Source organism: Triticum aestivum, chromosome 7A, assembly GCF_018294505.1.
Source record: "Triticum aestivum cultivar Chinese Spring chromosome 7A, IWGSC CS RefSeq v2.1, whole genome shotgun sequence".
Taxonomy (NCBI): Eukaryota; Viridiplantae; Streptophyta; class Magnoliopsida; order Poales; family Poaceae; genus Triticum; species Triticum aestivum.
The window spans coordinates 566,000,990-566,016,159 of NC_057812.1; the positions used below are offsets into that span (position 1 = coordinate 566,000,990).

General features: G+C 41.5%; 1 long non-coding RNA gene across 4 annotated transcripts; it reads left to right on the forward strand.

Moving 5' to 3' along the window:
- Nucleotides 1–9,540: 9,540 nt before the first annotated feature.
- Nucleotides 9,541–14,806, forward strand: LOC123148289 (uncharacterized). Of its 4 annotated transcripts, XR_006473748.1 has the most exons (6): nucleotides 9,550–10,211; nucleotides 10,410–10,581; nucleotides 10,846–11,212; nucleotides 11,434–11,668; nucleotides 11,984–12,111; nucleotides 12,509–12,787. It is a non-coding gene; the product is annotated as an uncharacterized lncRNA (long non-coding RNA). The 4 variants fall into 4 exon arrangements; XR_006473746.1 differs by adding an exon at nucleotides 14,024–14,806 and having other exon boundaries at nucleotides 9,541–11,212; nucleotides 12,509–13,825; XR_006473747.1 differs by having other exon boundaries at nucleotides 9,548–10,211; nucleotides 10,410–11,212; nucleotides 12,509–14,720.
- Nucleotides 14,807–15,170: the final 364 nt, after the last annotated feature.

Below are 15,170 nucleotides of genomic sequence, written 5' to 3' on the forward strand. Positions count from 1 at the left end.
AAAAGAGGGAATGCCTTCCGGGGCATCCCCAAGCTTTGACTTTTGGTGTCCTTGTATTATCTTGGGGGTGCCATGGGCATCCCCAAGCTTAGGCTCTTGCCACTCCTTGTTCCATGATCCATCAAAAGAATTCACCCAAAACTTGAAAACATCACAACACAAAACTCAAAATAGAAAACCCGTGAGCTCCGTTAGCGAAAGAAAACAAAAGACCACTTCAAGGTACTGTAATGAAATAATTCTTTATTTATATTGGTGTTAAACCTACTGTATTCCAACTTCTCTATGGATTATAAACTATTTTACTAACAACAGATTCATCAAAATAAGCAAACAACACACGAAAAACAGAATCTGTCAAAAACAGAACAGTCTGTAGTAATCTGTAGCTAGCGCAAGATCTGGAACCCCAAAAATTCTAAAATAAATTTCTGGACGTGAGGAATTTATCTATTAATCGTCTTCAAAAATAATTAACTAAATATCACTCTTCAAATAAAAATTACAGCAGTTCTCGTGAGCGCTAAAGTTTCTGTTTTTTACAACAAGTTCAACAAGACTTTCCCCAAGTCTTCCCAACGGTTCTACTTGGCACAAACACTAATTAAACACAAAAAAACACAACCAAAACAGAGGCTAAATAATTTATTAATTACTAAACAGGAGCAAAAGGCAAGGAATAAAAATAAAATTGGGTTGCCTCCCAACAAGCGCTATCGTTTAACGCCCCTAGCTAGGCATAAAAGCGAGGATAGATCTAGGTATTGACATGTTTGGTAGGCAATCCATAAGTGGCTCTCATGATAGTTTCATATGGTAATTTTATTTTCTTTCTTGGAAAGTGTTCCATGCCCTTTTTTTAATGAAAATTGAAATCTAATATTTCCTTCCTTCATATCAATAATCGCACCAACCGTTCTAAGGAAAGGTCTACCAAGAATAATAGGGCAAGAAGGATTGCAATCTATATCAAGAACAATTAAATCTACGGGCACATAATTCCTATTTGCAACAATAAGAACATCATTAATTCTTCCCATAGGTTTCTTAATAGTAGAATCCGCAAGATGCAAGTTTAGAGAGCAATCATCAAAGTTACGGAAATATAGTAAATCACACAAAGTCTTGGGAATAGTAGAGACACTAGCACCCAAATCACACAAAGCATAAAACTCATGATCTTTAATTTTAATTTTAATAGTTGGTTCCCACTCATCATAGAGTTTTCTAGGGATAGAAACTTTCAACTCAAGTTTTTCTTCATAAGATTGCATCAAGGCATCAACAATATGTTCGGTGAAGGCTTTATTTTGACTATAAGCATGTGGAGAATTTAGCACGGATTGTAACAAGGAAATACAATCAATTAAAGAGCAACTTTCATAATTAAATTCCTTTAAATCCAATATAGTGGGTTTAGCAACATCTAGATTTTTATTTCTTTCAATCCCACTTTCATCAATTTCATCATTAAGATCTAAATACTCCGAATTTTTAGAACACCTTCTACGTAAAGGAAGATCATATTCGGTTTCATCAAGATTCATATTGCAAAATAAAGATTTAATTGGAGACACATCAATAACTTTTAGATCTTCATCTTGATTTTCATAGGTATTCGGTTTAGCGGCCATCTTGTTGACTAAGGTGGCTTGCATATCCGAAAATTCAGCAGTCATCTTCTCTAGACGAGCAATCTGGGATCTTATACCCTCAAATTATTTAGACATATCATCAAGCTCTTTATTCATATAACTCATAAAACTTTTTTGTTCCTTAAGCTCGTTTCTAAGGAAATTATTATTCTCAAATTGCAAAACCATAAACTTCCTAACATTGTTTTCGATTTCCTCTAACCTTTTAAGGTGAAGATCACCAAATCTTGGTTGGGCCATCGCGACAAACAAGCAATCTAACATGCGAGCAAACAAAAAGCAAACGGGCAAAAAGAGGCAAATAGAGAGGGAGGATAGGGAGAGAGAGAGAGAGGGCGAATAAAACGGCAAGGGTGAATCGGGGGGAGAGGAAAACGAGAGGCAAATGGCAACTAATGTAATGCGAGAGATAGGGATTGTGATGGGTACTTGGCATATTGAATTTTTGCGTAGACTCCCCGGCAACGGCGCTAAAAACCCTTCTTGCTACGTCTTGTGTCGAGGAACGTAGTAATTTCAAAAAAATTCCTACGCACACGCAAGATCATGGTGATGCATAACAACGAGAGGGGAGAGTGTTGTCCACGTACCCTCGTAGACCGAAAGCGGAAGCGTTAGCACAACGCGGTTGATGTAGTCGTAAGTCTTCACGATCCGACTGATCAAGTACCGAACGCACGGCACCTCCGAGTTCAGCACACGTTCAGCCCGATGACATCCCTCGAACTTCGATTCAGCCGAGTGTTGAGGGAGAGTTTCGTCAGCACGACAGCCTGGTGACGATGTTGATGTTCTACCAACGCAAGGCTTCGCCTAAGCACCGCTACAGTATTATCGAGGTGGATTATGGTGGAGGGGGGCACCGCACACGGCTAAGAGATCAATGATCAATTGTTGTGTCTTTGGGGTGCCCCCTGCAGCCGTATATAAAGGAGTAAGGGAGGAGGAGGCCGGCCCTAGGAGGGGGCGCGCCAAGTGTGGAGTCCTACTAGGACTCCCTAGTCCTAGTAGGATTTCACCTCCCATATGGAATAGGAAAAGAGGAAGGGAAAAGGAGAAGGAAGGAAGGGGGCGTCCCCCTTCCCTAGTCCAATTCCGACCAGACCAAGGGGAGGGGTGCGGCCACCCTTGAGGCCCTTTTCCTTCTTTCCCGTATGGCCCAATAAGGCCCAATACATATTCCCGTAACTCTCCTGTACTCCGAAAAATACCCGAATCACTCGGAACCTTTTCGATGTCCGAATATAGTCGTCCAATATATCGATCTTTATGTCTCGACCATTTCGAGACTCCTCGTCATGTCCCCGATCTCATCCGGGACTCCTAACTCGGTACATCAAAACTCATAAACTAATAATATAATTGTCATCGAAACTTTAAGCGTGCGGACACTATGGGTTCGAGAACTATGTAGACATGACCGAGACACGTCTCCGGTCAATAACCAATAGCGAAACCTGGATGCTCATATTGGCTCCCACATATTCTACGAAGATCTTTATCGGTCAGACAACATAACAACATACGTTGTTCCCTTTGTCATCGGTATGTTACTTGCCCGAGATTCGATCGTCGGTATCTCAATACCTAGTTCAATCTCATTACCGGCAAGTCTCTTTACTCATTCCGTAATACATCATCCCGCAACTAACTCATTAGTTGTAATGCTTGCAAGGCTTAAGTGATGTGTATTGCCGAGAGGGCCCAGAGATACCTCTCCGACAATCGGAGTGACAAATCCTAATCTCGAAATACGCCAACCCAACATGTACCTTCGGAGACACCTGTAGAGCACCTTTATAATCACCCAGTTATGTTGTGATGTTTGGTAGCACACAAAGTGTTCCTCCGGTAAATGGGTGTTGCATAATCTCATAGTCACAGGAACATGTATAAGTCATGAAGAAAGCAATAGCAACATACTAAATGATCGGGTGCTAAGCTAACGGAACGGGTCATGTCAATCACATCATTCTCCTAATGATGTGATCCCGCTAATCAAATGACAACTCATGTCTATGGTTAGGAAACATAACCATCTTTAATCAACAAGCTAGTCAAGTAGAGGCATACTAGTGACACTCTGTTTGTCTATGTATTCACACATGTATTATGTTTCCGGTTAGTACAATTCTAGCATGAATAATAAACATTTATCATGATATAAGGAAATAAATAATAACTTTATTATTGCCTCTAGGGCATATTTCCTCCAGTCTCCCACTTGCACTAGAGTCAACAATCTAGTTCACATCACCATGTGATTTAATACTAATAGTTCACATCACCATGTGATTAACACCCATAGTTCATATCGTCATGTGATCAACACCCATAGGTTTTACTAGAGTAAATAATCTAGTTCACATTGCTATGTGATTAACACCCAAAGAGTACTAGGGCGTGATCATGTTTTGCTTGTGAGAGAAGTTTAGTCAACGGGTCTGCCACATTCAGATCCGTATGTATTTTGCAAATTTCTATATCAACAATGCTCTGCACGGAGCTACTCTAGCTAATTGCTCCCACTTTCAATATGTATCCAGATTGAGACTTATAGTCATCTGGATCAGTGTCAAAATTTGCATCGACGTAACCCTTTATGACGAACCTTTTTGTCACCTCCATAATCGAGAAACATATCCTTATTCCACTAAGGATAATTTTGACCGCTGTCCAGTGATCTACTCCTAGATCACTATTGTTCTCCCTTGCCAAAAACAATGTAGGGTATACAATAGATTTGGTACACAGCATGGCATACTTTATAGAACCTATGGCCAAGGCATAGGGAATGACTTTCATTCTCTTTCTATCTTCTGTCGTGGTCGGGTTTTGAGTCTTACTCAATTTCACACCTTGTAACACATGCAAGAACTCTTTCTTTGACTGTTTCATTTTGAACTACTTCGAAATCTTGTTAAGGTATGTACTCATTGAAAAAACTTATCAAGCGTCTTGATCTATCTCTATAGATCTTGATACTCAATATGTAAGCAGCTTCACCGAGGTTTTTCTTTGAAAAACTCCTTTCAAACACTCCTTTATGCTTTGCAGAATAATTTTACATTATTTCCGATCAACAATATGTCATTCACATATACTTATTAGAAATGTTGTAGTGCTCCCACTCACTTTCTTGTAAATACAGGCTTCACCGCAAGTCTGTATAAAACTATATGCTTTGATCAACTTATCAAAGCGTATATTCCAACTCCGAGATGCTTGCATATTTTGTTAGCACCTTTAAGATTGACAAAACCTTCTGGTTGTATCATATACAACTCTTCTTTAAATCCATTAAGGAATGTAGTTTTGTTTATCCATTTGCCAGATTTCATAAAATGCGGCAATTGCTAACATGATTTGGACAGACTTAAACATCGCTACGAGTGAGAAAATTTCATCGTAGTCAACACCTTGAACTTTGTTAAAAACCTTTTTCGACAAGTCTAGCTTTGTAGATAGTAACACTACTATCAGCATCCATCTTCCTCTTGAAGATCCATTTATTTTCTATGGCTTGCCGATCATCGGGCAAGTCAACCAAAGTCTACACTTTGTTCTCATACATGGATCCCATCTCAGATTTCATGGCCTCAAACCATTTTGTGGAATCTGGGCTCATCATCGCTTCCTCATAGTTCGCAAGTTCGTCATGGTCTAGTGACATGTCTTCCAGAACAGGATTACCGTACCACTCTGGTGCGGATCTCACTCTGGTTTATCTATGAGATTCGGTAGTAACTTGATCTGAAGTTACATGATCATCATCATTAGCTTCCTCACTAATTGGTGTAGTAGTCACAGGAACAGATTTCTGTGATGAACTACTTTCCAATAAGGGAGAAGGTACAATTACCTTATCAAGTTCTACTTTCCTCCCACTCACTTCTTTCGAGAGAAACTCCTTCTCTAGAAAGGATCCATTCTTAGCAACGAATGTCTTGCCTTCGGATCTGTGATAAAAGGTGTACCCAACTTTCTCCTTTGGGTATTCTATGAAGACACATTTCTCCGATTTGGGTTTGTGCTTATCAGGATGAAACTTTTTCACATAAGCATCGCAACCCCAAACTTTAAGAAACGACAACTTTGGTTTCTTGCCAAACCACAGTTCAAATTGTGTCGTCTCAACGGACTTAGATGGTGCCCCTTTTTAATGCGAATGCAGTTGCCTCTAATGCATAACCCCAAAAAGATAGTGGTAAATCGGTAAGAAACATCATAGATTGTACAATATCCAATAAAGTACGGTTATGACGTTCGGACACACCATTATGCTGTGGTGTTCCAGGTAGCACGAATTTGTGAAACTATTCTACATTGTTTTAATTGAAGACCAAACTCGTAACTCAAATATTTGTCTCCGCAATCAGATCGTAGAAACCTTATTTTCTTGTCACGATGATTTTCCACTTCACTCTGAAATTCTTTGAACTTTTCAAATGTTTCAGACTTATGTTTCATCAAGTAGATATACCCATATCTGCTCAAATCATCTGTGAAGGTCAGAAAATAACGATACCCGCCGCGAGTCTCAACACTCATCGGATTGCATACATCAATATGTATTATTTCCAATAAGTTAGTTGCTCGCTCCATTGTTCCGAAGAACGGAGTCTTTAGTCATCTTGCCCATAAGGCATGGTTCGCAAGCATCAAGTGATTCCAAAATCCCATCAGCATGGAGTTTCTTCATGCGCTTTACACCAATATGACCTAAACAGCAGTGCCACAAATAAGTTGCACTATCATTATTAACTTTGCATCTTTTGGCTTCATTATTATGAATATGTGTATCACTATGATCGAGATCCAACAAACTATTTTATTGGGTGTATGACCATAGAAGGTTTTATTCATGTAAACAGAACAACAATTATTCTCTAATTTAAATGAATAACCGTATTGCAACAAACATGATCAAATCATATTCATGCTCAACGCAAATACCAAATAACACTTATTTAGTTTCAACACTAATCCCGAAAGTATAGGGAGTGTGTGATGATGATCATATCAATCTTGAAACCACTTCCAACACACATTATCACTTCACCCTTAACTAGTTTTTGTTCATTTTTCAACTCCCGTTTTGAGTTACTACTCTTAGCAACTGAACCAATATCAAATACCGAGGGGTTGCTACGAACACTAGTAAAATACACATCAATAATCTGTATATCAAATATACCATTGTTTACTTTGCCATCCTTCTTATCCGCCAAATACTTGGGGTGGTTCCACTTCTAGTGACCAGTCCCTTTGCAGTAGAAGCACTTAGTCTCAGGCTTAGGTCCAGACTTGGGCTTCTTCACTTGAGCAGCAACTTGCTTGCTATTCTTCTTGAAGTTCCCCTTCTTCTTCCCTTTATCCTTTTTTTGAAACTAGTGGTCTTGTTAACCATCAACACTTGATGTTTTTCTTGATTTCTACCTTTGCCGATTTTAGCATCGCGAAGAGCTTGGGAATTGTTTTCGTCATCCTTTGCATATTATAGTTCATCATGAAGTTCTACTAACTTAGTGATGGTGACTAGAGAATTCTATCAATCACTATTTTATCTGAAAGATTAACTCCCACTTGATTCAAGAGATTGTAGTACCCAGACAATCTGAGCACATACTCACTGCTTGAGCTATTCTCCCCCATATTTTTTTAGCTATAGAACTTGTTGGAGAGTCCATATCTCTCAACTCGGGTATTTGCTAGAAATATTAACTTCAACTCCTGAAACATCTCATATGGTCCATGACGTTCAAAACGTCTTTGAAGTCCCGATTCTAAGCCGTTAAGCATGGTGCACTAAACTATCAAGTAGTCATCATATTGAGCTAGCCAAACGTTCATAACGTCTGCATCTGCTCCTGCAATAGGTCTGTCACCTAGCGGTGCATCAAGAACATAATTCTTCTGTGCAGCAATGAGAAAAAATCTCAGATCACGGATCCAATCCGCATCATTGCTACTAACATCTTTCAACATACTTTTCTCTAGGAGCATATCAAAATAAACACAGGGAAGCAACAATGCGAGCTATTGATCTACAACATAATTTGCAAAATACTATCAGGACTAAGTTCATGATAAATTTAAGTTCAATTTAATCATATTACTTAAGAACTCCCACTTAGAAAGACATCCCTCTAATCTTCTAAGTGATCACGTGATCCAAATCAACTAAACCATAACCGATCATCACGTGAAATGGAGTAGCTTTCAATGGTGAACATCAATATGTTGATCATATCTACTATATGATTCACGCTCAACCTTACGGTTTCAGTGTTCCGAGGCCATATCTGCATATGCTACGCTCGTCAAGTTTAACCTGAGTATTCTACGTGTGCAAAACTGGCTTGCACCTGTTATAGATGAACGTAGAGCTTATCACACTCGATCATCACATGGTGTCTGGGCACGACGAACTTTGGCAACGGTGCATACTCAGGAAGAACACTTTTATCTTGAAATTTAGTGAGAGATCATCTTATAATACTACCTTCAATCAAAGCAAGATAAGATGCATAAAAGATAAACATCACATGCAATCAATATAAGTGATATGATATGGCCATCATCATCTTGTGTTTGTGATCTCCATCTCTGAAGCACCGTCATGATCACCATCGTCACCGGCGCGACACCTTGATCACCATCGTAGCATCGTTGTCGTCTTGCCACTCTTATGCTTTCACGACTATCGCTACCGCTTAGTGATAAAGTAAAGCAATATAGCGCAATTGCATTGCATACAATAAAGCGACAACCATATGGCTCCTGCCAGTTGCCGATAACTCGGTTACAAAACATGATCATCTCATACAATAAAATTTAGCATCATGTCTTGACCATATCACATCACAACATGCCCTGCAAAAATAAGTCAGACGTCCTCTACTTTGTTGTTGCAAGTTTTACGTGGCTGCTACGGGCTTAAGCAAGAACTATTCTTACCTACGCATCAAAACCACAACGATAGTTTGTCAAGTTGGTGATGTTTTAACCTTCGCAAGGACCGGGCGTAGCCACACTTGGTTCAACTAAAGTTGGAGAAACTGACACCCGCCAGCCACCCGTGTGCAAAGCACGTCGGTAGAACCAGTCTCGCGTAAGCGTACGCGTAATGTCGGTCCGGGCCGCTTTATCCAACAATATCGCTGAACCAAAGTATGACATGCTGGTAAGCAGTATGACTTATATCGCCCACAATTCACTTGTGTTCTACTCATGCACAATATCAACGGATAAAACCTAGGCTCGGATGCCTGTTGGGGAATGTAGTAATTTCAAAAAAATTCCTGCGCACACGCAAGATCATGGTGATGCATAGCAACGAGAAGGGAGAGTGTTGTCCACGTACCATCGTAGACCGAAAGCGGAAGCGTTAGCACAATGCGGTTGATGTAGTCGTACGTCTTCACGATCCGACTGATCAAGTACCGAACACACGACACCTCCAAGTTCAACACACGTTCAGCCCGATGACATCCCTCGAACTCCGATCCAGCCGAGTGTTGAGGGAGAGTTTCGTGAGCACGACGGCGTGGTGACGATGTTGATGTTCTACCGACGCAGGGCTTCGCCTAAGCACCGCTACAGTATTATCAAGGTGGATTATGGTGGAGGGGGGCACCGCACACGGCTAAGAGATCAATGATCAATTTTGTGTCTTTGGGGTGCCCCCCTGCACCCGTATATAAAGCAGCAAGGGAGGAGGAGGCCGGCCCTAGGAGGGGGCACGCTGGAGTCCTACTAGAACTCCCTAGTCTCTACTCCTAATGGAGCAGTTGGTAGTCTTCGCCGGTCAATTTTCATCCCATCACTTTCGTCCGATTTTTTTCGTAGGTTAACCTTCCTAGATTTTTTTGTTCCGTCCACCACCTTCCCTCCGCTGGTTTTACCGTCTTGACAGAACCATTCCCTCGCTAGCCCTACCTCATCTCCCGTCTCCAGTCGCAGCCGCCGCCGCACCCCAATCCAACCCCGCCGCCGGCGATCTCCTCTCCCAAGGGAATCCCAAGGGAAGGGAAGGGAAGGGAAGGAAAGGGAGAGGGAGCGCCCAGATCCAACCCCGCCGATCCCTTTGCCGCCGAACCCCTTGCCATCGCGCTCGCAACAAGGATCGATGCCTCCAGACTACCCTCGATCCGTGCGCTATCTCCGTTGGCCGCCAACGCCTCCGATCCCCTTCAGGACGCCCCTACGCCGCCGCCGAGATCCGAGAGGAGTCTCCCTTCGCCGACGCGGAGATCCCGTGCCTCTCTACAGATCACTCTCTCTCCTCTCGAAAGCTGTCGCCTCTCTGTCGCTGTTGGTGCTCGATGAAAGACGAGGGAGGCTCCTATCGGCGATTCCCTGTGGTCCTCGATGGCTCCTCCCGGCGATTCTCGATGGTCCTCGGCGGCTCCTCCCGGCGATACCCCATGGTCCTCGACGGCGACGCCGGCTAGGCCAGTCCTCTCTCTCTCTCTCTCGCTCACCCAATTTCCCCTGGCCGGCGAGCTAGGATTAGGGTTAGCAGCTCGACGCCGCCACCCTGTCATGTTGCAGGTGCTGCTATTACCCGCTGTCGGGCCCGTGTGCTCGTGCGCTGTAGTCGCCATGTCATGTTGCCGCTGCTGTTTCTTGCTGATGCATGCCGCTTCTGCTCGTGGCCGACCCGTACTGATGTTATTATTGTTCGTGGTTGGCCTCCCTGTGTGTTCATGCTGCTGTTATTTACCCTGCTCCTGTGTCGTGCTCGTGCAGCTGCAGCGAAAAGATAATGGGGCGATGGGTGCCGGTGGCGGGCACTGGTGGTGGCGGAAGGCGCTGTGGAGGCGCTCGCTGCTACCCGGCACCACTTGGACACCACCGGGTTCAGCCTTGCGTGGACCTGGGTGGCATCGCCTTTGCAGTTGTTCCTCGCCGTTGAGCAGTTGTGCGTTATTTATTTCCTGCTGCAAACATACACATGCCTGACTATTACCTGAAATGTGACACTTATTTGTTGATGAAATACTTATGTCATGATTTGGGATTGCTTGTTCAGAAGCTTCCATGATATCAGGTCCTTCACAATTCATGTTACAATAGTATATTCCTCAATAAGTTAGATATTGTGGTTTGCCATTTTAGATGAATGAATCATCAGACTTTCAATTGGTTTGTTAGTTATAGCTGGCTGATGATTACTGCAACGCAGAGTTTGCGATGGAACAATAGACCTCTCGGCCGACATCCTCTACAGATCCTACACTGCCATGGAGGAGGTGTTTCTGAATCACGTGAGGAAGCAATGGCTCGTCAAACCGCAGATCTCCTCGGTTGGGTCATGTTGTTTGGTTGGCATTATCAATGAAGGGGTCCTCTACATAGCAAACACTGGTGATTCATGTGTTGTCCCCGGGAGGGTCGAAAGAGGCGCCAAAGACATTAAGGCAGTTCAGCTGTCATCTGAGCATAACGCGAGCTTTCTGGCTGTAAGGGATGAGCTAAGACAGGTACACCCAAATGACCCCCGGATCATGGCCCTGAAACACAAAGTTTGATGCATGAAGGGCATTATTCAGGTATTTCATTTTGCCGACCTCTGTAAAATTGATGATGTCTATAAATACTCCTCTGTGTAAACCTGGGCCAGGAGTTTATTTGATAAAGGTTTCAATTTGCGCCCCATTTCATGGATTAATGATGCCAAGAGCATACCATTTGTGCAAAGTCCCAAGGTCGATGTCTTCTGACATATCTCACATAATAATTACTCGTGCTATGTTTTTTTCTTTGTATTCAGGTTTCCAGAATGATTGGCCACACCTACCTAAAAAGTTCGGAATTTAATCATGAGCCCCTTCTGGCCTGGTTCCATATTCGGAGGCCCTTCCATAATCCAATTCTTTGTCCCGAACCATCCATTGAAGAACATAGACTGTGCAAAATATCAGTTTGTTATATTTGCATCAGATGGACTATGTGAGCACTTAAACAATCAGGAAGCTGTGGATATAGTTCATTGTTCACCTCAGAATGTAAGTTGTTTCTTCTGTATCCACTAGAAACCGGAAATGAGAACACCATCTCTGCATAACTGAACCAAGTGACTGAAAATTTATGTTATATGGTACAACCTCACGAGAGAATTATTTTTGTACACGTAGAACACAGTTACATGTATGCCTTCAATGTTATTTGTTATTTTAAAAGATAATTTTGAAATGTATAAATGAGCTTGGCTTTCAACCCCACAAGGTCTAAAATTTCTCAGTTTTATCAAGTCATACACCGTTTTAGTGACCATATGTATAATTGTGGATACCTGATACTCTAAATGCCCATTCGGCCAGGTTGATTTGCAAGGGCTGTGTGGAGCGAACCATGTTCCTCTAAACCAAGGGGTCCTTATGGCCCTTCTCCTGCAACTGGCACGCAACATAGCCGATGAGATATCCCTGAAGCTTCAAGGGATACAAAGGTTTATAAAATGTTTACACTTTACACATAGTATTTGGTTCATATCTCCATTGTTTTATGTTCGATTAACTGCTGCGGTTCTCTTAAATAGTTTGAATAATTTAGCATTTCGGGAAATTATAGTAGTTGTATATCCGACATCTGTTTGATAATTGATATCAAGGTGAAGGATAGATACCGGGCTCTAGATTATGTACATATATATCAAGATCACTTGTTTTTAAAGTTGGAGAAATATGGCTTTCCTATTTCATTGTCCATTAAACAACATTTTGAAATGCTTCTATTAATGCAACAAAGGTTGGATTCAGAAACGTAGTTTCTTATCTCCTGATGTGTATAATAGCCGTTTTGCAAACAAATATTTTATGGTATAATTTTTTTGTCTACATCTGCAGGATGTTATTACTCAACCCACATGATTGGGAGTTATAGAGGGACTTTATGTCGCACATTCCTGATGTACTACAGGCTTACTGGGCTAAGAATGAACAATGCTATATCGAGCAAATCTTCATGGATATATTATGTTGTCCTATCCTTTAGCTAGAGCTTGTTCTCTCTGCTTGCTCCAGAATTGTTACATATAACTTCAATATGCATGAACTAATTTATATCTTACAGAGATTTCAACTCCATATCATTCATGCAAGCTAAGCAGGTGTATCTTGGTCTTATGGAGTTTCCACCCACCATCATTAGCTGAGATACATTCTGCTATGCAGCACAATTTTGGGTATAAGCTAAATAACCTTAATTTGATGCATGTAACTGGAAGATGTGCCACAGGCATGCTCATAATCGATTAATGGTATAATTAATCTTTCTTGATCTCATCAGTTTCGTTTAGGTAGTAAGCAACCTACACCTCTGTAGCCTGAAGTTCAGAAGTTGGCATGGTTTTAGTTGAGAATAATGTAGCATTATATTATTAGCTTAGACTTTGAGCAACCTGGAAGCAAGATGTGAATAGCAGATCAATAGCATACACCTTTGTGGTTATTGCCCTATCTCATGACAGAGAGAGAAGTAAATAAATCAAAGTTGTGAACAACGGATGAGGTTTAATTAATTATGTCCACGCCGTGCTTATTAGCTTATCTCATAGTGACAAACTGAATATAACAAGTACCTACGAATTAGAGAGCAAAAACATTAGAAGTGCGTAAAATGTTATTCACTATTTATGTTCATATAGACCACGACATAAATTTTAGATATTGGTTTACTTAATTATGTACTAACTCGCAAAATTTGCAGTACATGGAGTAAAATGCAGAAACAATGAAAAAATAAAATATTAACAGAGGTTGCGGTTGGAGAACCTCAGAATCATGCTCTTCTCTGAAATCCAGTTAGCTGGGGTAATCCCCCTCTAGAAACATTGATGGAAACTCAATATTAACCAAGGAACTTACATTCCATAGGCTCTCTCTGTCCCCTCAAGTAAGCAGGTCATACATTAGGATGCTCAAGTTACAGTGACTTGATGTAGGTAAGCAACTTTCACACATTTTCTCTTCCAACCATCCGAACCATGCGGAGCTCCTGATGTTAGGCCCGGGCATGGGTTTCCGGGAGAACCTTCTCGTGCCTCATGCGAAAGACTTCCCTGCATTCGCGTGCCGCCACCAGAGCAGCAAGGCGCACAAAGGATGGGTGGCATCGGGCTTGCGCCGTGTACATGGTGTGCAGGAGAGGAGGCATGGTTCAAGGTTGTCTCTTCTGCGATGTGTATATGTATATTACCAGCTTGCGCCTCACTGAGGGGCTCAATGCTTATTGGGTTTCTTGTTACACTTTTAACCTCGGAGAGCGATTTCTGTTTTATTTTCCTCTATTGATCATGCTTACTATGCGTATGCTTATTTTTATATTGATCATGCTTACTATGCGTACAACTGTTATTTCAGTGCTTTTATTGGAGGGAGTTGGTATTATCCAGATCATAGTTTTCCTGGATTGTCTGAGACCAGTGCCTCAAAGCAACGTCGCAGCTAACAAGGTTATTTGTATACTATTCTGCTACCAGTGTTAGGTCATTCACAGTCACGCACCCCAGCCACATGACCTATGTTGTCTCTTTGTTGCGCGGCCGAGGCCCTTCAATGCAGGGAGGAGGCGGCGTTCCTTAGCAACGCTGCATCTTATTACCTCGTCATTCATTTCTTAATTTTTTTTCATCAAGTTTGGATTGCTTGATGAAAAAAAGAAAAGAAATGAACTTGATGAAAAAAATTAAGAAATGAATGACGAGGTAAGTATGGTACAAGTGCCTTTTGTTTTTCCACGGTGGAGTAAAGGGGCTTCAAGGATTGGAGTTACAAAGTCTACATGTGAAACCATAGAAATAATTTCTTATTGATATCTCTTCTTTGTTCATGTGTTCATTTACTCATAGTTTTCTTTTCAGTTTCTTGTATTAGTTTGTTGTAACAAGGTCGGAGATGATGGAGAGAAATGGTCCTGTAGGCGAAAGTTGTGCTTGTCGGTTATGTGTTGTCCAGACCTTGTGCCGGCAGTGAGAACTGCAGTGATGTGCCTCCACATCTGTCATCCATCTATCAATTTCTTGGTAGTCAGTAATATTGCGACACTATCTTTTTTGCAGCCTTGTGATTTCTGTGATGTGATGTGCTGCTACTTCACCACTTTGCAAAGGAATGAATTATATCACTGATATTTATTTGTTACCATCAGTTCCTTGATTATTGAATGTCCTTATGCTTAAACACCAACATGTTGATTTTTGTGGCAGAAAAAAAATTACCAGATGTCATGCCATTGGACAATATTACAGTCTAAAGAAGTTCTAGAAACTCATACTTGCATTATAGTCATAGCAACGCACGTGCATCTAACTAATAACCATCGTTGAAGAAATCGTTAACGGTTGGCTGGCGAGTAGGGGATTAATAGGCTAATCAGCAAGTTAATTGGCCATTTAATCAATTAATCAGACGATTTATCGGTTTATCGGCTACTCGATGACCCTATGAGTAGGGATTAATTGGCAAGTTAACTGGTTAATTGGACGAATTCTTGAACAGGGCTAATAAC